Consider the following 25775-nt stretch of genomic DNA (forward strand, 5'->3'; position numbering starts at 1 on the left):
GTGTGTGTGCGTGTGTGTGTGTGTGTGATGGCATAATGAGGTCCAAACTGGGGCATCAGTGAAGGCTTCCTGGAGGAGGCATTGGGGGGCTGGGCCTGGAGGAAGAGAAAGACCAGACATTCTCCCTGGAGGCTGGAGAATCTGCCCTTGTCTGCTTGAACAGAGTTAAGAGTAGGCTCAAATGTGCCTTCAGCACAGTCAGAATTACAGACCCTGCTCTGAGTTCTCTAAAGCCTGTCATCCTCTGACTATGTGATCCTCCCCTTGCAAAACCCCCTGGCCTTCTCCTCGTCTGCCACGTGCCCTGGGCCTGCTTTTGCACATTCTGTTTCCTACCCCTACAACGAGCTTTCCCCACATCATCATGCAAGATGCCGTTCACTCTTCAAAATGCAGGTAAGTCAAGTCAGCGCTTTGGAAACAACTTGTAACCCTCTCAACCTGGGTCATACATCCATTCTCTGTTTTCTCCTAATAAGCTGTGGGTTCCTCTGCTTTAGCATTTCATCTGTTTATTCATTTAACACATGTTTAGGGGACCCTCGGTATAGTATAGTATTCATAACAGTAAATTTTTTTGAGCGTTAACTCTGTTCTGAGCACTGCCTCCACCGACGTTTAATCTCTGCAGTAACTATGAGATGCGTTATTATTATGTAAGTTTCCTGGGTGAAGAAATGAAAACATAAACAACATCATTAGCTGTTTGGTGAGATGCGACTAGGGTTTGGATCCAGATGCGGGGTGGGAGGTATAAATGATACTGCCTTTTGTGACTTGTCATGTCATTGGCAGAGGCTCCAAGGAGCACACAAGGCAGATGCAGCCAAAGCCTTCTAGGATATCAGTCTAGGAGGGGAGACAGGTGCGAAGCAGAAGACATAAAATAAACACGTCACTCTATGATGAAAAGGTGGGAAGTAAACCTCTCTGTGTCTCACTTTTCTCATCTGGAAAAGGGGGATAACATGAGTAGAGTCTTCGTATTCTTGTGTAAGGATAAAACAAGATAATCTGTGTAATGCATCTGGCATAGAACCTGCAACTAACAAGCCCTCTATCAATACACATCAGCTATGTTTGTTACATTTTATCTTTGCTACCCTCTTAGAGGAGCAATGCCCACAGGAAATACGTGGATGGATTAGAAGCTAGAAGAATACAGTGCATTCATCCTAAGTGATCTTGGTGTATTATATGAGAAAGGGTTTTAATATTCCTACCCTTGCGAAGCCCCCAGAGGATGAAATGTTTTTTGGAGAGCAGACCCCCAAGCCTTCCACTCGCCCTCAGCCCCTGAGATAGTTAATGGTGGCAGTTTGGCAGGGTTCATCCCCACGCCACAAACATTTGTCACACAGCCACTTGTGGCTGGAAATGTGCAAATACAATAATGCACATGATCCGACAGTGGTGGAAATCTCTATCTAAAGCAGCTGTTTGGGGACCAGCTGCTTGGTAACAAACACATCTTTAATGAAATCAAACAATCCTGCAGGACTTTTATTGATTGAGAACAATTGCTTTTAAATACAGTCTAGTAGCCGGGACTGTTAAGTCTTTTTCCTTCAATTAGGTCGGTTGGTTTGAATTAGAGACACTTGGCTATTAGCTAAGAAAATAAATCCTATTACCATTCAGCATTAAATCCCTCCTCCTCCTTCTGCTTACACTGAGGCATGGCAGAGCCACCCGGCAAAAGAGATTTTTGAGGGTAGTCCAACTGTTTGCAGGGAAGGCAGTCTTACAGGAAACCAAAGTCCAACAAACTACCAAATGGGAGCCCATCTCAACCCACAATGTGCAGTGAGGGGTGGGGAATGGCGGGAACTCATCCAAGTTTCTCACACAGAGTCTGACAACTTATACAGTGTCTATCCTGACACTAGATGTCACTTCCAAAACCGGATTTCACAGCAGGGCCATAGAAAGGCCCTACAAACGCCTTTGTAGGAAGGTGTTCCATTTACCATAGAACGTGTCTCGATGAAAGGAACCACCATCCATCCTGTCACTCAAATGAGAAACCTGGGAATTATCCATGGACTCTCTCCTTTCCTACCCCTCATATCAAATGGGTCCCCAAACTCTGAATTCTATAGCCTGCATCTCTTTTCAATCTGCCCTTTCTGTCCATTTTTACATCCTTAGGGAGGGACCTTGTCATGATTTCTTACCTAGATTAATGCTTTCATGTCCTTAATAGACTTCTCTACCTTAATCTCCCTCCTACCCACCAGTCCTGGAAAGCAGGAGGTATCAGTTTGCTGAGCTGCCATGACAAATAGCACAGACTGGGAGGCTTGAACAACAGATATTTATTATCTCACAGTCCTAGAGGTCCAAGATCAAGGTGTCAGTAGGGGTGGTTTATTCCAAGGTCTCTCTCCTTGGCTTACAGATCTTGGCTTACCTTCTCCCTGTTCCCCTAAGTCTGTGTGTTGTCTGTGTGCTAATTGTCTTTTCTTGAAAGAACACCAGTCAGGTTGGGTTGGGGCCCACCCCAGTGATCTCTTTTCACATTTATCACCTCTGTAAAGGATGTAGCTCCAAATACAGTCATATTTTGAGGTTAGGACTCAAGATATGAATTCCGAAGGGACACATTTCAGACTAAAACAGGGAGATTCTTAAGTCAAAAACATAAGCGGTCCACTCTACTGCATAAACCCTTTGATGGTTCCCTGTGGCCTTCAGGGTAAAGTCAAGTTCCTGAGCTCTGCCGAGGAGGCCTTCATATTCTGAGACCCTTATTATCCTTCAGCCCATCTCTTCTCCTTACCCTAAAGTTGGATTTCTATTTCTGTGCCAGGTGCCATTCTAAAAGCTTATGGATACTAACTCATTTCCTCCTTTCAGAACTGAGATGCAGAAAGAGAGTCAGTGGCCAGCACTCCAATGGGAAATCCACTGGGCAACCCCCATGTGTTAATTACCTCTCCATCCTCCATACCTAGCACAGGGTGTAGCACCAAGTCGTTGATCAATGACGGATTGTTCAATGAAATAGTTTCAAACCAGTGTTTGGCCTTCTACGCAGCTGTGTGTACCAAAACCTATGTGGGACCAATGAAAGCAGGTCCCTTTGCTATTCCATAGCAGGTGCCTGCAAATGACCACCATGTCCTGAGACCGAAAATGCCTGTTTACATCAGAGGGAGACACTGTCCCGTAGACAGAGTTCATACTAAGCTTAGCACCAAGAGGCTAAGAACACCAGGCTGGGAGGGAAAATGGGAATGCAGAGGCTTTAAATGCCCTGATAGGAAGGAAAGGCAGCTTCCCTTTATGGAGAAGCAAAACAGGATGTCTGGGTAGATCTTCAAAGTGGTGAGTGCGCAGCACACAGATTAAATTACTGATGGAAGATTTTCTGCATTTGAGCTTACTTTCCCACCTTTTAGGATCCAGACAATGGCATTTTGGGACTGGAAACCTGATGAGGCTCAAGCTGGAAGGGTTCCTCCTTCACAGAGCTGTTGTAAGAGTCTTTGGCATCCCTGAGAGCTGGGCTTGGGATTGTGATGAGAATGTTTTCAGCATTTGGTGGTTTGGGGAATAATGCTGATCTTATCAGTCTTCTTTATCTTATTAATTCTTTCAACTCTTAAATTGTAAGAGGTTCTCATAAGAGAATTGATTTTAAACTAAGACACCCTTTGGAGAAACCACATTTATCTTAGTGGGAGATGAACCAGGCTTGTAGCTGCATAAGAAACCCCAAGTCCCCCGAGAATCAAGGACTCCTCTGATCCAGCCTGAAAAGCATAAGAAATCAGGGAAGAGATTTCTGACACTTTAACCTAAGCATATTGAACTTTAGACTTTTAACTCAGAAAGGCCAAAACTCCCATGATCTTTTTAAGTAAAGAAATCTTTCTTTTCTCTTTTTCCTTTTTTTTTTTTTTTGGCCTCACCGTGTGTGGCATGTAGTATCTTAGTTCCTCACCCAGGGATTGAACCTGTGTCCCCTGCGGTGGAAGAGCAGAGTCCTAACCACTGGACAGCCAGGACTTCTAAATATATCTTTCATTTCTTTGAGATTCAACTTTCTGGGAGATTTCATTTTCAAACTATACCTTCCCAGCCAGACCTTGAAATTGGGAGGGGCTTATATTGGAGTTTGGGCAGCTTGAATACTGGTGTTTGATAAGTGGAGTGTCCTGTTCCTGTTTCCTTATGTCTCACTACAGACTCTCTGATGGAGGCGCAGCCTGGCTGGAGATCACTCAGGACAGGAAGAGAGAAACTAGTCAAGTTCAGACTCAGTGGAAGAAGTCTTGTTGTTGACCCTTCAGAGCCTTCTGGTGGCAAAATCTAAACTGTTCCCCAGGGGTCCTGGGAGCCATGCAGAGGAGCAGGGGTTAGTATCAGGCCATGCATGTGGGCATGGCCAATAAGATACCCTTTCCTTCTGTTGACCTCCTTCCATGAGCAGCAGCATCACAAGGTTGATTTTCAAGCCCACTATGTTGGGAACATGCTCATCTAGGGTAAATCATGGTGATTTCTCTCCCCTCCTGTATTACTTTCCAAGTGGATGAAGCCTGTTAATGTCTCTCTCCTGGCTTCCTGCTTTCTCTTTCCTGATGGGTAAATGTGAGAATGATTAGCATGAAGCAGACTTGTTCCCAGCTCCCCAGAAGCAGTTTCTCCAAAGCCTCTCATCATGGATGTGTGAGCCCCAGCCCGGCAGGGCATGTGGATGGTGGTGAAAGTGGGACCCTTTCTGAGCTTCTCTTAGGAGACCCATCTGCCTTTTACTCTGAACTCTGTCCTCTGTCTGAGCTTGATCATAATAAAAGAGGTATGTCGGCTTTGATCTGTGTTATCCCTTGTCGTGTTTCTCCACTTGTTCTGAATCTAAGGAGGACGAAGTGGCTGCTTTTCACTGAGCAGAGACCTCAGAGACCTCAGCCCGGTGTCTGTTCCACTGCAGTTTTCATGGACTCCTAGCACACTTGCGGAGGGTAGGCATCGGGAGGCCCATGTGGCAAAGGAAGGAAGACCCCTCGAGGTTCCCCCTTCCCAGAGCAGCTCTCTTTGTTGGGAACCACCCACTCTGTTGTCTGTGTCCTCTTACCCGTCCATGAAAATAGCTACCACCATCATTAGGTGTTGGTACCACTCTACATATGTGTTATATCCTTTAATCTTCAAAATAATGCTGGTTGGGCCCCTCAGGAGATGGAGCATCAGAGTTGATAGACAACTTGGTTCCCAAACAGGTGAAGTTGGGACTCAATCCAGGTTGGATTTCAAAGCTCGTAGCTTGTTCCATCAGAGGCCAGGGCCGCCCCTCCTTCCTGGGACCAGAATCAGCAGACTCAGTCTCCATCTCTGTCTTTGCCACTTAGATCGTGAAGCCTGGCATGGTCCCTGAACTTCCGAGGCTCAGAAGTTCATGAAAGGAGGCAGCCTGACCCTCTCTCATGGATCTTCCAGAGGTCCAAACGTGATCATGAATATCACACAACATTTTAATCACAAAATCAGAACTGAGCGATATCTTATGGCTCTCGAGGCAAGCAAAGACACTAATTGGAGAGAACCCCTTTTTCCCCTTTCAGTTTTTCATTTCAATGCTCCTAAAAGCTTTGGTGTCACAGATGCCTCCTCCAAGCCTTTAGAAGTTCAACTTGAATTAGGATTTGACAAAGAAGTCCTTTGCTACTGTTTTTCTTCTCCCTTAAGTTTAAAAGAAAAGTCTAAATAGATGGCCTTCTGCTTAGCATAGTGCATTTTCCATATAAGCAGACTGACTGCTCCGTCAGACTGAGCACAGGCCCAAGCTCCTGGGCTGCTGACAGCTGAGCTGCTCCCCAGACTGTGCCCCTCAGAGCCCACCTGCTGTTCCCACCGCTCAAGCCAGGGAGGCCCAACACAGCCATGGGGGCTTTGTCTCCTATCAGCTGCTCTATCTTTGCTTAGCTTCAAACCTCTTTCACTTTGTTTTCCATCTTCCCTGCGTCTCTTACTTGAAGTCTTTTATTCTGGACCCCACCCTGTGCCCCCCCAACTTCCCTCACCAGCCCTCACGGCCCATAGGCAGTGTTTCACATGGGGTCCCAAAGAGGCCGTTGGAGGCCAGCTGTGCAAGGCCTCATCCACCCCAGATCTTGCCAAGAGAATCTAGCTGTCAAAGAGCCCGTCTCATGTCCCTCTTGCCTCCAAACCTTTGCTCAGGCTGTTGTCCTTCCTAGAATTGACTCCCCTTCAGGCTGTCCTGCCACTTGTCCAAACCTCACCCTCAAAAGCTTAGGAGACCCTCAAAGCAAGCTCTTCCTTGAAGACCCTTAGGTTTCCCCAAGACAGAAAGAATCTTTTCTCCTCTGTGTTCCCACCACATTTGATCCATGATTCTACAACCACATCCTTCTCAGCCACTGCTCATCCTCATTTGTGTGATAGCCCATCTCCCAGTAGAGTATGAATTTCCCAAAGGCAGGGACCACATGGTATTGGAATATATGCCTCCAGCCCCTTCACTTCAGGTCCCAGCATGGTGCCTGGAACATGGCAGGGCTCAATGAACCACTTGAAATGGTCTACATTAAATGCCTGACTGGGGCCAACCCACGTCTGGAGAAGTACCACCTGGTGGCTCTTTGGGCTCTGCCACTGGGATGCAGGGTGACCTTGGAAAACTTTAAATTTACTGAAACTCTCAAAGTTGATCTCCACGTTTGTAAAGGAGGCTAATAACTGCTGTGGATTCTTGCAAAGAAAATGTGATAATAAATGAGGAATTGTTCAGTACACGGTTCAGTCTCAGAGAATGCTGTCCATCACAGGACCTACTTGTAAGGCATTGTCTGATTAGTTTCTTTTTTTTTTTTAATTTATTGAAGGATAGTTGATTTACAATATTGCATTAGTTTCAGGTGCACAGCATAGTGATTCATTTTTTTTCAGATTATGTTCCATTATATGTTATTAAAAGACATTGGGTATATTTCCTTGTGCCATACAGTAAATCCTTGTTGCCTATTTATTTTGTGTATATTTTATGTATAGTTTGTATTTGTTAATCCCATACTCATTTGTCCCTTTCCCTCCCTTAATTCATTTTTAGATTCTAAACTTTTGAAAACAGGATTTTTTGGTCCTCTATTTTTAGTTGTCTTTCCTGTTTTATGTAATCTATTCAAGAACTTGAAACTTTTCTCTGGGCAAATATATTAGGAGGAAAAAAATATACAATGGTCTGAAATGACTTAAATTATTCTTAGTTACCATAATATATGCATAATATAAAAGTTACCATCTTAACTATTTTTAAGTGGCATTAAATACATTCACATTATTGTGTAACCATCACCACTGTTCATCTCCAGGCTTTTTTCATTTTGCAAAACATTAAACATTAACTCCATTAAAACAATATCTCTCCATAACCCCTGACAAGACCCTGGCACCCACCATTCTACTTTCTGATTCTATGAATTCACCTATTCTAGGTTCTTCATGTAAGTGGAATTAGATAGTATTTGTCCTTTTGTGACAGGTTTATTTCATTTAGCATAGTGTCCTCAAGGTTCATGCATGTTGTAGCCTGTGTCAGAATTTCAATTGTTTTTTTGGCTGACTAGTATTCCACTGTATGTATAGACCACATTTTGTTTATCCATTCATTTGTCAATAAATATTTGGGTTGCTTCCACTGAAATTATTTTTGGATTGATAGAGATTCATAGAAGTAATTTTCAGGAATCCTCTCCCTTTCTCCCCAATAAGAGAGGAATAAGATTGACCTTGGTTTGCATTTCAGCTTGGTTTTTACTATATCGGTATCTTTGGGTCATAATATCTTACCCACACTGAACTTCAGTCGTTTAATTTCTACTTGGGGATGAGGATGCCTACCTGACCAGGTGACCACAAGAGACTGAGGGCAGCTGTTGTGTTCATCCTGGGCCCCGATGCGCTAGGTAAGTGGCATCTGCTATTTTTAGCTTTCTGGGCAATTGTAACATGCCCAGGCTCTGGGCTCTTCCCTTTGTGGGGAACTCCATCACTCAGGAAGGACTTTCTTGACTCTTGAGGAACAACATTCGCTCTTCACCTTCATTACTGGGGTCTGCAAACACTTTAGATAATGTGCCCAGGAAGCCATGTGGGTTATGGATTCACTTCTTTGGTGCCATGTTTAATATTGTTTTCTGTGCATCAAAAGGAAAACTGAACGTGCTTTGACACATGCATTGCAAAGCTGTCTTGTTACCACTTTATTTTAAGTTTCTGAAATGTCTCCTGGTCCGCCCATGTCTTTGAATTTAGCAAATACTTCCTGAGAGTGTACACCCTGGGTTGGGTGTCTTGTCATGATACGGTGCAGAGTGATGAATTGGACCGAGCCTCTGTCCTCCAAGAACTCACTATGTAAGAGGGGGGCATCCCCAACAGCAGTATTACCTCTACAGTACACGACAGAATGAGTTACAAAACCCCATCCTTCGTTTGCTGTGTATGTGGTATTAAATTGCAGGATGTGAAATGAGAAGATCTACGCTTCACCGTGGCTGCATGACTTTTGGGAAGGGACTCAATGTCCTTGAGCCTTGGTTTCTTCAGCTGTCAAGTGGAGATATACCTACCTTAAAAGGCTGTAGTGCCAAGAATAAAAAGGAATGGATTATTGGTGCATGCAACATGAAACATCCCATGTGCATGACGCTAAGTGAAAGAAACCAGACTCGAAAGGCAACAGACTATATGGTTCCACATATATGATACTTTTGAAAAAGCAAAGCTTTAGGGAATGAAATCAGATCAGTGAATGCCAAGGGTTTGGGCTTGGGGTTGAGGAAACACTGGCAGGTGGAAATATTCTCTATCCTGATTGTGTTGGCGGTTAATGGCCGGCTACTTTTGCCAAATTCTTAGGACAGTGTAACTTAAAAGGGTGACTTTTACTGAATGCAAATTTTACCCTAATAAATAAGTAAACAAGTAAACAAAACGATTACAAAAGACTAAATGAGATGATGTCTGTGAAAGAGCCTGTTGTAATGCCCAGCACCCAGTGGGTGCCCTGGAGGAAGTTTTTTTCATCTATTCAAAGCAAAATAAAGAGGATTCTCTCTGAAGTAGAAAGACCCAAGTTCAATGCCAGCTCTTCCATGTATTAGCTTTGCAACTTTGGACAATTTGCTTAAACTATCTGAAGTTCTTTATTCAGAAAATGAAAATAAATTTGTAATGTTGCAAGGTGGGAGCTTGTGAGAATCCAGTTGTATAATGTAAAGACCTAAACTCAGGGTGTGTTATGTAGAAAGTTTTACTTTATTTCTTTAAACACTCTAACACTGTGCTTATTGTGTACTAGCCACACTCCTGAAGACTGCATAGGTACTAACTGATTTAATCCTTATCATGGACCCATTTTACAGATGAGGAAACTGATCATAGGAAGGCTAAGTATTGGGTTCCGGGCAACATCTGGGATGGAGTCCAGAGCTCTCCCTCTCATCACTAGTCAATTCTGCCTGTTTGATTGACTACTCATTTACCATCAGCCATCTTGATGCAGGAAACCACTTCTGAACCATCCTACGCATTAAAAGTCTTACCCGGAGAAGCAAGTCTTTCATTCTTTTCAGTGAAGTTCCTTTTATAATTGTTTCCAGATGACGCAACTGGCTCTCAGATGTGCTGAGTGGCTTATGGAGGCAACCGAGCTAAGACTTGATCCCAGACCTTCTGTCTCCAGAGCTGAGATTTTCCTTCTCAGCATCAGTGTCTATATAAATCCTGCCTTCCTCATCCACTTTGCAGCTAGAAATAAGGTCCCAGGCAAAGGTTTCTACGTAAGAACCTAAATAAGCCCTTTCAAATACTGCTGTCAAGAGTGTGAATTGCTAAGGCTTTTCCTGAGGACAATTTGGTGATGTGTGTCAAAAATGCCTTAAAAATGGATTTTCCCTTTGACTTACAATTTTAATTCTAAGGATTTTTCATAAAGAAATAATCACAGATAGGCAAAGGTCTATATACAAGCAATTCCATTACATTTTTTGCACTGCTGAAATTCTGGGAGCACATTAAGTACCCCGCAGTAATGGAATAGTTAACTCATTTATGAAGCAGCCATAAAATGGAATACTAAGCAGCCATTAAAAATCATGTTTTAGAAGGTTACTTAATGACATGGAACATGTTCATGGTGTTTTTTCAGAGAAAAATCAGGATTAAAATAAAATTTGCGTATATGGCCGTAGGAAAGAAGACTAGAATAAGCTACATGAATAAAATAAAATACGTGAAAAAGTTTATAGACCTATCAAGGTGAGAAGATTATGGAAGAATTTATTTCTAGCTCTTGGTTTTCCTATATTTCCTAAATTATATATCTATTTGTGTTTGGGAACACAACAAATGTCATTACAACTTTTTAATTTTAATTTATTTAATTTATTTATTTTGGGCTGCATTGGGTCTTCGTTGCTCCATGTGGGCTTTCTCTAGTAGCGGCGAGTGGGGGCCATTCTTCTTTGAGGTGCACGGGCTTCTCATCATGGTGGCTTCTCTTGTTGTGGCTGGCACGTGAGCTCTAGGCATGTGGGCTTCAGTAGTTGTGGCACACAGGCTTAGCTGCTCCACGGCATGTGGGATCTTCCCGGACCAGGGCTCGAACCCGTGTCCCCTGCATTGGCAGGCAGATTTCTTAACCACTGAGCCACCAGGGAAGCCCCATTACAACTTTTAAAAGCATGACAGTGTCTCTTAATCCCTTGAGGATGAAAATATAAGTAGGTCATGTTGGGTTCTCTATGGTAGGTCAATACAAATAGTGACTTTGTTCCCCAAACACAGTGGACCCTTTGGGAACTTGACCTCTCTCCATGTAGACTACACACAAAGGTAATATTGGATAGCACCTCAGTGCTCTGTAAACCCTCAATAGCACAGGAGAATAGAAGTTTAAGGTGGTTGGAAGGGAGCTCTGGGTATCACCTGCCCACTGGTCCCTAGTACAGCAATCTCCAAGTTTTCAGCCTTGACAAGAGGCCCCCTAGCCTCCTCTTGAGCTCTCTCAGGGTCGGGGAGCCCCTGTGAGTCAGTGAGGGCTTTCTCACTGCTGTACCGCTCAGGCTGACTGGTGCTTCCACTGAGACCAAATCCAGGACTGCGGCCTCCAAGGGTCATATAGCAGGAATCAGCTCCTTTGCATAAGTGACAGCCCTCCCAGTGTGGGAGGACAGGTCATGTGTCCTCTGAACCATACCTTTTTCAGACAGGCGTGTGAAAAAGACTAGGGGGCTTTAGTCATTATGAGCCAGCAGCATTGGTCAACAGACCCAACCCAACTGTGAAGAGCTTCTTCCCTCAGGAAACTCTCCTAACACCTCAGCAGACCAAAGATTCCCCCATCTGACTCCTACAGCAGCCTGTCTTTCAACATGGAGTGATGATGGAGTCACTTTCCTCAGCACTCTGTGACCTTCTCAAGTCAAGGGACCTTTTTCAAGTCTTCTCTGCATACCCAGTGCTTATCAGGGGCATGTGTATCCATGCATTCATGGGACCACACAGCACATATTAATCTAGTACCTGCACTGAGCCAGGCACTGCAGTAACTCGGAGTCTACAGCTGTAAACAAAACAGATAGGAGCCTTCCCAGGAGGGAGTTCATAGTTCTGGAGAAAGTCAGAATATAAATAGCTGATAAATAGGTACATGATAGATAGATAAAAAGGGATTGGATGGATGACTTGGATGGATGGATGGGTGGATTGGATGGATGGATTAGATTGCATGAATAGATGTATTGGATGGATGTATTGGATAGATATATTGGATATATGGATGGATTGGATGGATGGATTGGATGGATAGATAGATAGATAGATAAATCAATAAATGGCAGGTACCAGCTAGTTTACACTATAATACATACTATGAAAAGACAGAAGATTGGGGCTCTAAGAGGAGATATAGTGAGTGTGAGAATAATGTAGCAGTTAGGAGCAAAGATCCAGCTCCATCTCTTACTTAGCTGTGTGAACAGAGGCAAGTTTTTTTTTTTTTATCACTGTGCCTCAGTTTCTTCATAAGTCAAGTTAGGATTCGTTTATTTCTCTGGTGATGCTAAAGCATGCAGGCACAAGCAAGTGTTGGTTGTTATTTTTATTGTTAAGATATGTGGGTATTGAGGACATGGGGAGGGGGAAGGGTAAGCTGGGACGAAGTGAGAGAGTGTCATGGACATATATACGCTACCAAATGTAAAATAGATAGCTAGTGGGAAGCAGCCACATAGCACAGGGAGATCAGCTGGGTGCTTTGTGACCACCTAGATGGGTGGGATAGGGAGGGTGGGAGGGAGGGAGATGCAAGAGGGAAGAGATATGGGGATATATGTATATGTATAGCTGATTCACTTTGTTATAAAGCAGAAACTAGCACACCATTGTAAAGCAATTATAGTCCAATAAAGATGTAAAAAAAAGAAAAAGATATGTGGGTATGGGTGGGTGTGGTGTCAGGGAAGATCTTTCTGGGGGAATGACTTCTGAGACTTTAAGCATGGGTAAGAAATGGCCAGAAGAGCATGGGGAGTGGGGAAGGGGGAAGAGTTTGAATGAAGACTCCAAGATGTTAAGTGGCCTGGAACCAAAGGCCAGGAGACCTAGTGTGTGAGAACAGAGGAGAGATAACCCAGAACACCTGGGAAGTCAGCTGGTCTGCTCCTACAGGGCCTTGCAGGTCACCTCCATTGGTTTAAGTGTGTTGGGACGTAAGGGAGTGACATGTTTTACTTTTTAGTTTCTCTGGCTGCTCAGTGGGAAGGAGGGAGGCTGGGCAGGCCTCAGGAAATGATGGAGAGGTGGTATGGAGGCAGAGCTGATGTTATTGCCTGTGAAGCCTTGTAAGAATGAGGAAACTACAGTGCACACATGTACAAACACACACGCAACTTCTTATCCATGGGCAGACACAGATTGGGTACCAGCGAATAATGTAACTGGACACAAATTGGATTTAGTCTGTTCCAGGACGCCTTTTCAGGAGCCTTTATTAAAGAAACAATTATTTATGACACTTGTTAAAGATGGTAAAGCAGACCATTTAGGACCATCCTGATTGGTATAGGGATGACAGTGATAGTTTTGTAGTGGAAGAAAGAGAATGGGCTCAATTCTAGATACAGCATGGCCAGGTGGGAATTTATAGCCAAGGAACAAGGTAAGGGGTCAGTAGATGGAAAATTACAGGGGAAACATCAGGGGTAGGAGAAGATTCTGGCTAAACCTAGTTAGAAGGAATCTTGCTGAAGACAGGTTGAAGTGATCAGACATCACCTGGAGGATGATGGAGGAACCTGATCAGATTTTGAGGGGGATCAGATATCAAGAGTAGGGGTTTCTTGCTAAATTGACTTAGCAGAGTTCTAGCTAAAATTGGATTTTACAAGGAAGGGCCCAGATGGGCCTAAGAGAAGTTTCAGGATCCTGAATCAAGTTTGGTCAAGCAAAAGAATGTTGTCACCTTGTACACATATGCATACAATATTCCTGTTCAAATAAGTGTGTGGCAGAGAAGCTGAATGACATTTCCTTCATAGAACAGATGAATGAATGAGTCTGTGGCTGGGTTTGCAGGAAGATGGTGTCCAGGAGAGAAAGGGTGATTCTTCTGTTCTCACTGGAGTTGAACAGAATGGAATATGCATTCTTAGGCTTCAAAGCATAGGAGAATGTTGACTCTGCAGCTTTTTTCGGAACACGAGCAGTGAGATGAGAGAATGGCAGACAGCAGTGGGGGAGGTAGAGGCTTGAGAAAGTAGTTCAGATACCAGGGTCACTCTTCTCAAACATTTGAAGGCCTGCTACTGGGAAACAAAGGTCAGCTGGTGTAGCAAGGCTTTGATGAGGAGATGAAGGGCCAATGGACAAAGCCAACAAACACGTGAAAATATATTCAACATCCCTAATCATTAAGGAAGCACAAATCAAAACCACAAGAAGCTATTACTTCACACCCATTAGGACGGCTAGAATTAAAAAGATGAACAACAGCTAGTGTAGGAGATGATGTGGAGTAATTGGAACCCTCATGCCTTGATGGTGGGAATATGGAGCGGAGTGATGAAAATGTTTTGGAATTAGATACTGGTGATGGTTGCACTACTTTGACTTTGTCAATGTACTAAAAATTAATGAATGATACACTTTAAAAGGGTAAGTTTTATGGTGTGTAAATTATGTCAATAAAGCTGTCATTAATTAATTTTTAAAAAAATATTTTATACTGGAGTATAGTTGATTTACAATGTTGTGTTAGTTTCAGTTGCACAGCAAAGTGATTCAGTTATACATATACATATATCTTTTCTTTTTCAGATTCTTTTCCTATATAGGTTATTATAGAGTATTGAGTAGAAAAAAATACAAAACAATTATGGGAAAAATACTAGTTTGCACTTAGAAGAGAGAGCCAAAATCACTTTAAACATATTACCTAAACTAGAGGATATTCTGGGTAGAAGGCTACATGTAGCCACATATTTTCCAGGCCATGCCATTTGCTGTCCCACCAGTAGAACAAGGAATTGACTCTCACTGGGTTTACACACTGTTGGTATGTGTTTTGCTGGGTTAAACAGGTCCTGGTGAGGCTTGGACACAGGACAACTAGAATGAAGACTCCATTGGACAAGTCATGTTCTCAGTTCTTGAAGGTCTAAGCTTGACCTCCAGAACAAATCTGTCTCTATACCATGACCACTGGGCTCTCACCTAAAGAATGAGGAAGAAAAAGGACACTTGAGTTGGAACTAACTGATGTTGAGCCTTTAAGGCATTTGGGGGTGCTGAGGATGTCAGCCCTCAGTCATCGTGGCCTCTGAGTCAGACAAATGACATGATCAAAATGACCCTTAATCTCTCCGTAATTAATTGAGGATCTATAAAAATAGCATAATTGGCAAAGTGTCATAAATTAGCATACTAATACGGTGACCCTCGCTAAGTAAGCAGAATGGATTTACATGTGGGTGTTGTGCTGGGACCCATGGCTGAAAGGCAGATCTGGTGCAGGAGGTATCTGAGCTGCATTATCCCATAGTCGGGCTGCTTTCTTCCAAGAGAAGGATTAGTGCTAATAATTTCTCCCCAGGGAAGCACTATCTAAATCCAGGTTTTTTGCAGAGTCTGTAAATACAGCTAGAGTCCTACTGGGGAGCAGAGTGGAGAGGCACAAGTACGTAGGTCAATCCAAGTCTTTTGTGCACTAACAATGATGGAGAACATTGAAGTTTCCATGTCGCTTAAGCAGTTGTTCTGTTTGTATTGACCAAGTAAGCTAGAAATCCAGGAGGGAGGTGATTTAAAGTATTAGAAGCCAGCGAGACTTCTGGAGCCAAAAAAAAAAAAAAAAAAAAGTGTGTTTTCACATAGAGTTGGGTGATTCTGAGTAATGGAAGGAAACTTCTGCACCTTTCTCAGCTTGCCTGGTTGTAACTGGACCTGAGAGCTCTCTCCAACCTTTGTGGCAGCATGTTTGGCCATCACCTATTTTGAGAAACGGATATTCACAAATGGTCATGTTTTAAACGCATCCTCTGATCCAGCTTATTACAAGGACATGTTATTTATGGAAGAGGTCCTGTCTGTAAAACTGCATGGTAGAAAGGAAACATCGTAGGCTGTGGCAAGGGGACTTGGACTCTAGACCCAGGCTGGCAACCCACTTTCTGTGCAGATTGAGGCCAGTGACTTCACCTCCTTTACACATGGCACCATATTTAAAATGAGGAAGAGGTTTCTAGGACCCCTTCTACATTAATAATATAAAGTATCTCAAAAGTCATGTCTGAATACCTTGGGGAGGGATGATGTAAAGACGATTTGCAAATCTACTAATAAATAAAGGCTTACTGATGAAAGGAATGTACATTTAGTCTATGCCTAAAGTGCCAGGTTCTCTGTCATGTGCTTTTTCATGGAATCCTCAAAACCATCATGATTTTGGCTGTCATTTCCATCTTTGCATCTAAATCAGTTGGAGCTCACAGAGTTTGCAACTTATCTAAGTTTTTTGGCATCTAGCAAGTAGCAAATGTGGGTCTTTATTCTAAAAAGTTAATAGTAGCAGGTAACATGCGTCAAAACTTCTTTTATGTGTTTGTTATTGTTATTATTAATTCATTGAATCTTTTCAACAACATCATGAGATAGGAAGTTTGGTAATTTTACAGATGAGCAAAGTGTTGCTCAGAGTAGGTCAATAGCTTTTTCAAGGTCAATGGGTTAATAAAAAGTTATGAAGAAATATTGCTTTCTGATTGCATGAGTGGATGGATGGATGGATAGATGGATGGATGGATGGATGGTTGAAACAATGAGGAAATTAACTAGACAAGTTTCTGATGAGGCTTGGACAGATAAACCACCCAAAACCCATGGTGGCCAACAACCACTGAGGGGTGATATGATCATGTGCTTCTTCTGTTTCAAAGTCTTAAATGATTCCACATTGTCTGGAAATAAAAAACTAATAAAAAAAGATTATTCTAAATGGTATATAATAATACTACTACCATTTATTGTTCATGTAGTATATGCTACAAAGAATTAAGTATTTTCTGCACAAGTTGTCTCATTTAATTCTCACAGTTGCACTGTAGAGTAGTAGTATTTATTTTTTGATTTCACAGTAAAGAAACTAAAGGTCATAGAAGCTAACTAATTTAGGCATACACATGGGAATGGGTGGCCACATAATTTATCATCCTAACTGGGATCATTCTGTTAGTGAGAGGGAGATGTGCTGATAATTTGGGGGGTACAACAGGTATAAAAAGGGCTGTTGCACACCTACTGGAGGTATTGTCTTTGTAACTTGGCAGTGGAAAACCTGGGGTGTAAAAACTTTCTCATCCCAGAGTCCATGTTTTCAACTTCTACCCTCCCAGCCTTGCTAAGTCTTCTCTCCACCATTCGCTCCAGGCTGAGCAGCTCTCACCAGTTCCCACAGGGCTGCTTCCATGTCGCCATGTTTGATGTGAGCCGTTGCATTCTACGCTGACTTGAACTGCTCATGAGATTCTCCTCCTTTCCATATTCCTCTGTCTGGTATGTCCTCCTCCTCTTCTTTGACAAACTCCCTTTCAGTCTTCAAAACTCCTTCTGTCTGCACTTACCCTGGGAAGACGTCTGTCAATATTGACTTCCCTCTCTCCAATCCCATAATCTTTCTTTGCTGTTCATATCCCTTTTTCCTTCTTTCCCACTCAGTTATGATGTTTCAAGGGCAGACACTCATTGTTGTAACTCCAGGGTCCAGTATGGAACTCACCATTGAATGGGACTAATAATTTTTAAGAAAGGAGGGAAAATCGGAGGAAAAGAAGAAGTATGAATACTTGTGGTTCTAATGGAAATTGAAGATGGATCATTCATTCATTCATTCAACTATTCAATAACGTTTATTGAGCACCTATCATATTCTAGGTGCTGGAATTTCACTGGTGGATAAGGTACGTGTTTCCTAAAAGGGGACAGACAATACATAAACAACCAAATATCAGTCATGAGATTTATGTACCATAAAGGTGTGGCTAAGCATCCTGCAGAAATAGAGAAATCAACAGAATACATTTCAGATACAAGAACACTTGCCCTTTACCTGATAGCCTGAATTTTATAGATGACATTGTGTCACATCCTCAAGGAGAACTTCCCAGTGGAGTTCAACCCTCTTTTTGTAAGATCATTTTGAGGAAGGTAAGATGGGTATTATTGTACCCAATTTGCAGATTCAAAGACAGGAAATGAGAGCAATAAATAGATGGTTCCTAGGTGGTAGAGATTGTGCAAAGGGAGCTGGGATGTGAACTCAGATCTTCTGCTACCATGATTTTCCTAGAAACTCTGATTAATTGGAACAGACTCTACCTGAAAAGTGATTAATGATATCATTTAAAAAATCTTATTTATAGTATTAGAATATACTGATATATAAATGTATCAGTTTTCTGTGGCTGCTGTAACAAATGACCACAGACTTGCTGACTCAAAACAACAGAAAGTGATTCTCTCACAGTTTTGGAAGTCAGAGGTCTGAAATCAGTACTACTGAGCTGAAATGCTCCTTCTGGAAGTTCTGGGAACAATCTCTTCCTTACCTCTTCCAGCTTTTCATGGCTGCCAGTGTTACTTGGCTTGTGGTCACATCACTCCAACCTTCAAGACCAGTATCTTCAAATCTCCTTTGGCTCTGTCTTCACACTGCCTTCTCCTCTATGTGTGTAGTTAAATCTCCTTCTGCCTCCTTCTTATAAGGACACTTTTGATTGCATTTAAGTCCTTTTCAGGTAATCCAGAATAATCTTCCTATCTCAAGATCCTTAGTTGAATCACATCTGCAAAGACCCCCCTCTTTGTCATATAAAGTGACATATTTACTGGTTCCAGAGATTAGGACATGGACTTATTCTGAGGGACCATTTTTCAGTCCACCACAAAAAACTAACTCCTAATTATACTATATTATGACTTGGTAGGTGATAAAGATATTAAGCCATATTTTATCCAATGCTTATACCACCTGGGAGACACCACCTACGATGGCTACAGGCTCTGAAATGGAAGGGAGAGTTTTCAAATCTAGTCTTCTTAAGCTCTGGACTCAGACTTTTTCCACCCCTTTCCATTGAAGGAGTTTTATTAAAACAGTAGTTTTATTTTTATGTTTTCCCCTTTTTTCCTGGACCAAAGTCTCTCATGAGTAAAGCATCCCCATTTGCAAAATAAGAAACTTTCCCTCTGGCTACCTGTTCCTTGGATGGAAAGCTGTATTTTTGATTTTGCCCAAGTTTGGGCTCTGTAATAACGAACTCTGTGTTCTGTTTGTGCAAATTATCCCTGCTGACAGTAATGGGGAAACAGTCTTCTTCCAAGAGAGTTAATAGGTCCCAGTACCAGGGACGGCATCTCTTTGCCACTTTCCCCAGGAGCAATAGGACTGATTTTTTTATTAGCCCAGTGAAGTGCTGGCAAAGGAGGGATCCTTCTCAGTTCTCTTCACCTGGGAATTTCTGGTTCCTGGAGCCTATGTGTGTCTAGTCTTCAGTCAATTAACATAAAGTTCAGCTGAAGGGGTGTGGGGACCCAATTTCTCAGTTCCAGGGTGTTCCAACCTGCTTCAATCTAATTCCATTGCTATCCTCATTCCAATCAATGCATTTTGTCAAACATAAAGTCAAAGTCAGGTTGCCTTGTTCTGTGAATGATGATTGCTAAATAACATTAATAGTTAAAAGATGCTAATGTTCCCCCAAACGGTCAGGTCTCTGTCTCTTTCTCTTTTTGCTGTCATTTTCATCTTACTGATAGTGTGTGAAAGGTGAAGTCTTTCTCCACCCCAGCTCAAACTTAATACACTGCCCGCGAGTTATTTGTCCCAGCTCCCCAGAGACATCTGAAATTGATTTCAGAGGCTGAACACTCGAATTAGATATTTAAAGCAACGAAGATGAATTTGAAGATAAATCTACCCTGTTGAGGGTCAGAGGACAACTGATGAAATATTTTTTTTTATTCTTAGCCCATAACATGATTCTTATTCAGCTTGTCATTTTCTGGAATCAATATGCAAATTAAAGAAATGTAGCATTGAGTACCTACCTGTAAGGACTGTGTATCGTCAAGTGTCTATCTAGGTTTGCCTTGAAGCCAAAGTATGTATTTTGCAAGTTGAGTTTGGAACACTGAGGTCTGATGGATTCATGTGGCTTCTAGAACTCCAGCTTCACCTAACTTGTACTGAATTTAATTTCATACCAGCACTGTTATTTCACTTGCTTGTGAGTCACAAACAATTGATTTTGTGCAAGTTTGGGAATCTTACAGGGTGTGATACAGCAAGATGCCCTCTTTTAAACTTTTTTTAAATTAAAAACTATGTTTACAGATTTGTTCATTAGAGACAAAAAAATTCGGAAATAAATGTCCACAAGAATACATCATGGACCAGAGGCAGAGTCTGGATATGAAATACAATGCAGTCAAGGAAAATAAAATGTGGAGCTCTCTTCATGTATTCCCAGAATTTCCTTTGACTTTATTTATTCTAGTCTATATATTAAACATGTGCATGGTCATAACTTCTTTCTGGAGAACTGCCTTGTCCTAGATATTTTACTCTTTTTGATGTGAAAATCATTGTAAATTGCAATATTGGTCTGAGAGGTTGTAAAGAAAGGCTTTAGTTTTCCAGTAGAACAAGGCAGTCCTTAAAGATGTAACACCAACTTTCTGCTGAGAGAAAGACTTTTATTTTTCAAGGCAGAGATATGGGATTATGGGGAGAGAGGATTAGAATTTTGCCTTGATCTTTCTACTCCTGAATGAGACCAGTGGAATTAACTTAACCTCCTGAGATGTATGATTTGTTTACTGCTCCTTAAAGTCTACCTGCTTAAATTCTGCAATTAATTATGGAGAGACTGAAAGTTTAGGTGGGTGATGAGAACATGAGATACCCCCAATCAGATTCAGGTTAACTCAACTGTGAATGTCAACTAGAGGAAGTGGATACAGAATGCCATTTTAAATGGTGCTACATAAAGGTAATTCCTGAAGTTTTTAGAGTGGAATTGCAGAGGATTTTGGAGGCAAACAGTCAATACTTTTATTCTAGGTTCTTTCACATCCTGAGTGGCTTTAGGCTGACAAATTAATGTCTACATTATTAGTAAAGATAAGCTAGACTATGCTTCAGTAACAAATAAGTCCAAAATCCCGGAGGCTTAATAGATTTGTTGCTTGTCATACAATATGTCTATTGAGGGTATGCCTCACATCATCACTGAGGAAACAGGCTCACAAGGGGCTCTCCCATTTGGAGCCACACTGTCAGAAAGCATGGCTTCCCTAGTTGCCATAAAAGAGGAAAGAAAAAAAAATTGCATGCCATTTCCTCCCTGTCCGGGCCTGGATATGATGCAAGTCACTTTTGCTCACAGTCCATAGGTCTAACTACGAAAGAGTTGGAAGATGTAGCAGAACTGAAGGAATGCTTGATGCATGTCACTCTCTCTATGCCTCAGTCTCCCAATTATGCAAAAAGAAGATAACAATACCTACCACAAAAGGTTTCTCTGAAAATTAGTGATAAAAATGTTGAAGCAACTACTAGGTGCATAGTAAAATTGAGTTATTAATATTGCAACAAAAGACAACTCCAGTGTGGTTCTACTTGTAGAAGTACCTCAATGAATTTGGTTCTACAGAAACATTAGAGGAGGGAGACAAGTCTTATTTCATCAAATTCTTTCAAAGTTATCAAGAACTTTCTAGGTGTCAGGCACTGTGCTTAGAGCTGCAGACTATACAAAGGGAATTAAGATTCAGCTGCCAAGAAAAAAACTATTGTTAGTCCAGGAAGTGTAAAAATAAGACAAGTGCCCACATAACAGATTATGAAAACAATTAAAGTATATAGAATGTTGCTTAACATCATTAGCTATTAGGGAAATCCAAATCAAAACTATGAGATAATACTTCACACTCACTAGGATGGCTATAATAAATAAATAAATTACATATATATGTATGTGTGTATATATATACACACACACATACACAGAAAATAACAAAAGTTGATAAGGATAAGGGGAGATTGAATCCTGTACTCACTACTGGTGAGAATTTAACATAGAGTTACCATATGACCAAGTAATACCATTCTAAGACATACCCAAGAGAATAGAAAATATATGTCCACAAAAAAACTTGTTCATGAATGTTCATAATAACATTATTCATAATAGTCAAAACATGGAAACAACCCAAATGTTCATCAGCTGATGACTAGATAAACACAATGTGGATAAATGCAATATCTGTATCATGGGATATAATTTGGCTAGAAAAAGATGAAGTTCTAGTACATGCTACAGCAAGGGTGAAACTTGAAAACATCATGCTAAGTGAAAGAAAGAAAGTAGATTTGTGGTTGCCAGGGACTGAGAGGATAGGAGTGACTGTCAGTGGTTATGGCGTTAATTTCTGGGGTGATGAAAATGTTCTGGACTCAGATGGTGGTGATGGTTGCATAACTCTTATGAATATATTAAAACTATTGACTTGTATAATTTAAAAGTGTGAATTTTATGGTATGTGAATTGTATCTCAATAAAAATTATATGAGAAAAAATAAGAATTTAAAGGAGGGAGTGTTGTCTGGTTTGAAGAATCTGGTAAGTCTTCATCTGAGTTCAGCCTAAAAGGATAGCAATGATTTTGCAGAGGAACATGAAAGGTATGCAAGGGAAAGGTAAAGTATATGAACACAACTGAGGAAACACCTTTTAGGGGTTTTTGCTTGTTTGGTCCTCCCAATTATCTGCCCCAGATGCATAGGGACAGGACCTTACAAACCATATTTGAATTTCATGATTTCTTATCCATGGTCATAGATGACTGGACCAAAGTAGCCCCATGACTCGAGCTGGGCCAGCTAGATTCTCTCTGTCAAGTTTCTGTTCATAAGACCTGAGATTTCCAGACACTGAGAGGTAGAACCTGAGTCTCAGTGATGGCAGAGAGCTAGATGGAAGGTGGTCTTCAACACACGTTCAGGTTGGCTGTCCTGAGTCTCCTCTTTTGTGTCCCGGTTGCTCAGCATTTCTATGGATCCCATAGAGCCCTCTCCAATAAATTCCTATGTTTTGCTTGGACAAGTTTAAGCTTGCTTCTGTTACTTCAACCAGGAAAAAACCAAACAGTGTGTTCAGCAAACAGTAAAAAAATCAGTCTGACCACAGCTTACAAGGAGATGAATGTGGAAAAGTCAGCTGGGACCTTCTTCTACAGCCTTCTTGGAAACCAGGCTGAAGAGTAAACATTTAATCAGGGGAGTACTTTAAGGCTTTATGACAATGAGATGTCTTATAGACACCATTTAGGAAAATTGATCTGGCACCAATGAGTTAGAATATACAGATTCTCCTCAGTATTGTTTCCCCCTTTCAGTGACCATGTATAGACAGAAGAAGTTCAGTTATGTATGTTGAATTATAAATCAGAAAACAGCAATTGATTTCCATATTAGAACATTTCTGGTTTAACTCATTGTGGAGTTTTAAGTCCAGCCTCATCAGTATGTAGCCCATGTATCCCTTCCTATGTTCAAAGCACCATGCTGACTATTTACAATCGCAAGGCATGAAAATGACATTGACAGATGAATTGACAGATGTCCATCAACAGATGAACAGGTAAAGAAGATAAGATAAATACATATATATGTGTATATATATACATATATATACACACAATAGAATATTACTCAACCATAAAAAAGAATGAAATATTGTCATTTGAAGCAACATAAATAGACCTAGAGATTATCATACTAAGTGAAGAAAGTCAGGTGGAGAAAGACAAATATTATATGATATCACTTACACGTGGCATCTAAAAAATAATACAAATGAATCTATTTACAAAACAGAAACACACTCACAGACATAGAAAACAAACTTATGTTTACCAAAAGAGAAAGGGGGGGGATAAATTAGGAGTCTGGAATTAACAGATACACACTACTTTATATAAAATAAATAAGAAACCAGGATCTACTGTATAACACAGGAATAATATTCAATATCTTGTAATAACCTATAATGGACAATAATCTGAGATATATATATAGATAGATAGATAGATAGATATACACATATATACACACATTCAGTTATATACATATATAACTGGATATAAATATCACTTTGTTGTACACCTGAAACTAACACAACATTGTAAATCAACTACACTTCAATTAAAAAAAAACAGTGCTGAAATACAACAATGATTGTGATTGGGTCTGTGCCTCCAAGGAGCTCTCAGATGAGAGTTTACACATGCTCTAGACCATCACTAATATTGTGGAACGTCCATTACAGGAATGTCTCCATGGTAGAAGGCATGGGATTACACAGTGTTCAGTTATTATACTTGTGATCTCAATTCACTGAGTTCTTATCCTTAAGCAGGATGGTTGGCCTATGTGAAGAGGAGGGGACTCTTCCTTGGATCCTCAGCTTTCTGGAGTTTGCACAACTCTTGTTGGAGACACAAAGGCCTGAGTACCCTGTGATTTGATATTTTAATGGAAATTAAGAAAGGAACTAAATTTGTTAAACAGCTTAGTTATAGAAGAGAACTTAGCATTTAGTCTAAATATCCATTCAAAGTAAATATGTGTGATCTCCAAGATTTAAATTCAGACATTTTTTCTTATTTTCTTCCTTCTGTCTTTCTTCTTTTTTTGCTTTCCTTCTAAATAAAGTAAGATGAGTTCCTCCTGCTTTTATCATGTGAGTAGAGTTGAGATATTCTTGGCCTTTAAGCCATGGCAGACATTTTTCATCAGAAATATCTCTTTGTCTAATGTGTTTCTTCACTCTGTATGGAGTAAATTCAAAATGAAATGTTGTGTTAATACCATGACTTCTTTCTGTGAGCTTTGGGAAATGCAGAGTGGTGCAGCTAAATGCACGTTTCAACTCCTGAAACAAAATAAATGGTATGTAAAACTCCACCCAAAATCTCTCCACATTTACTCATTAAGAAGTTTTCCAGCATCATGCCCGCGGGCACTGGGGTCAACGTCGCGGCTTTTCCGGACGTTCGTTGGCCACGAGGAAGGGCGGAAAGGACGTCCGGGAAAGGTGGAAAGACTATCTCCTAGTTGAATAGCAGATACCTGGGACTCGTTTCATTGCTTTCAAAGTTCCTTTAAAAAAAGTTTTGAAAAGAATCTTACTCCAGAAGAATGTTTTTCCCCCTTGGATCTCCTTTAACAAAATCCAAGAACAGAATGAAGAACTTGGGCTGATGATTGACTTAACATATACTCGCCGCTATTATTAGCCAGAGGACTTACCAGAAACTATTCCTTATCTCAAAATTTGTACAATTGGGCATCAGGTGCTAGATGATGACAGTATTTTTAAATTCCAATGTGCTATTAATGGGTTTCTGAAAGAAAATAAAGACAATGACAAACTTATTGGTGTCCACTGTACCCATGGTTTAAACAGGATGGGCTACCACATCTGCAGATATTTGATTGATGTAGAAGGCATGTGGCCAGATGATGCAATTGGATACTGGTGTTTTATCTTTACAAGTTCCCCGTCATTCCATAAGAAAGCTGCTCTTCTTCTGGTTTCATAAGAGATGGTGAACAGTGGTAAAATATCCAGTTTACCTAAATTTCTAGAGTACGCTTCAGGGAGTGAATGATGGGGTGGGATGTTGGGGCAGAGTGAGAGATACAGATTCTGGTGAGACTGAGAGTCATTCACAAACATTACTGGGCTGTGGTGAAGGAGAACAAAAATAAACCAGGTTCCTGCTGGTGGACAGGAAGCCAAAATGAAGAAGAATGTTGTGTAGCTAGGCAGTGTAATTAGGCCCATAAGTGCTGTGTCTTCTGATAGTAATTATGAACAGAAACCAAATAATAATTACTAATAACATGTAGGTTACCAATCCTTGAGAGCTGAGGCAGAGAGAAGGAAAGATGGCATTATACCTTGTCTCTGGTTCATTGAGTTTCCCAGGCTGGGTTGTGACCAATCTTGGGTGAAATCATAACTAAATCATTTTTGCTAAGGTGATCAGCTTTCATGGGGTCCTTTCTCTGCACTCTGTCCAATGATAAAGCCCACTGGTTTATGCCTCCTGGAAAACAGTTATTTCAAAACAGTATAAGTGAAGCATTGATGAAAGAGCCACGAAGAACATGTTTCCACATG

At 41.1% G+C, this 25775-nt stretch overlaps 1 pseudogene across 1 annotated transcript; it reads left to right on the forward strand.

The window, feature by feature from the left end:
- The first annotated feature begins 371 nt into the window (after positions 1-371).
- LOC308614132 (RNA/RNP complex-1-interacting phosphatase-like) lies at positions 372-25191 on the forward strand (annotated as a pseudogene). The gene is made up of 2 exons: positions 372-396; positions 24584-25191. The product of its transcript is annotated as an RNA/RNP complex-1-interacting phosphatase-like (transcript).
- Positions 25192-25775: the final 584 nt, after the last annotated feature.

The sequence above is a fragment of the Mesoplodon bidens genome, assembly GCF_964165515.1.
Source record: "Mesoplodon bidens genome assembly, chromosome: 3".
In the NCBI taxonomy this organism is placed as follows: Eukaryota; Metazoa; Chordata; class Mammalia; order Artiodactyla; family Ziphiidae; genus Mesoplodon; species Mesoplodon bidens.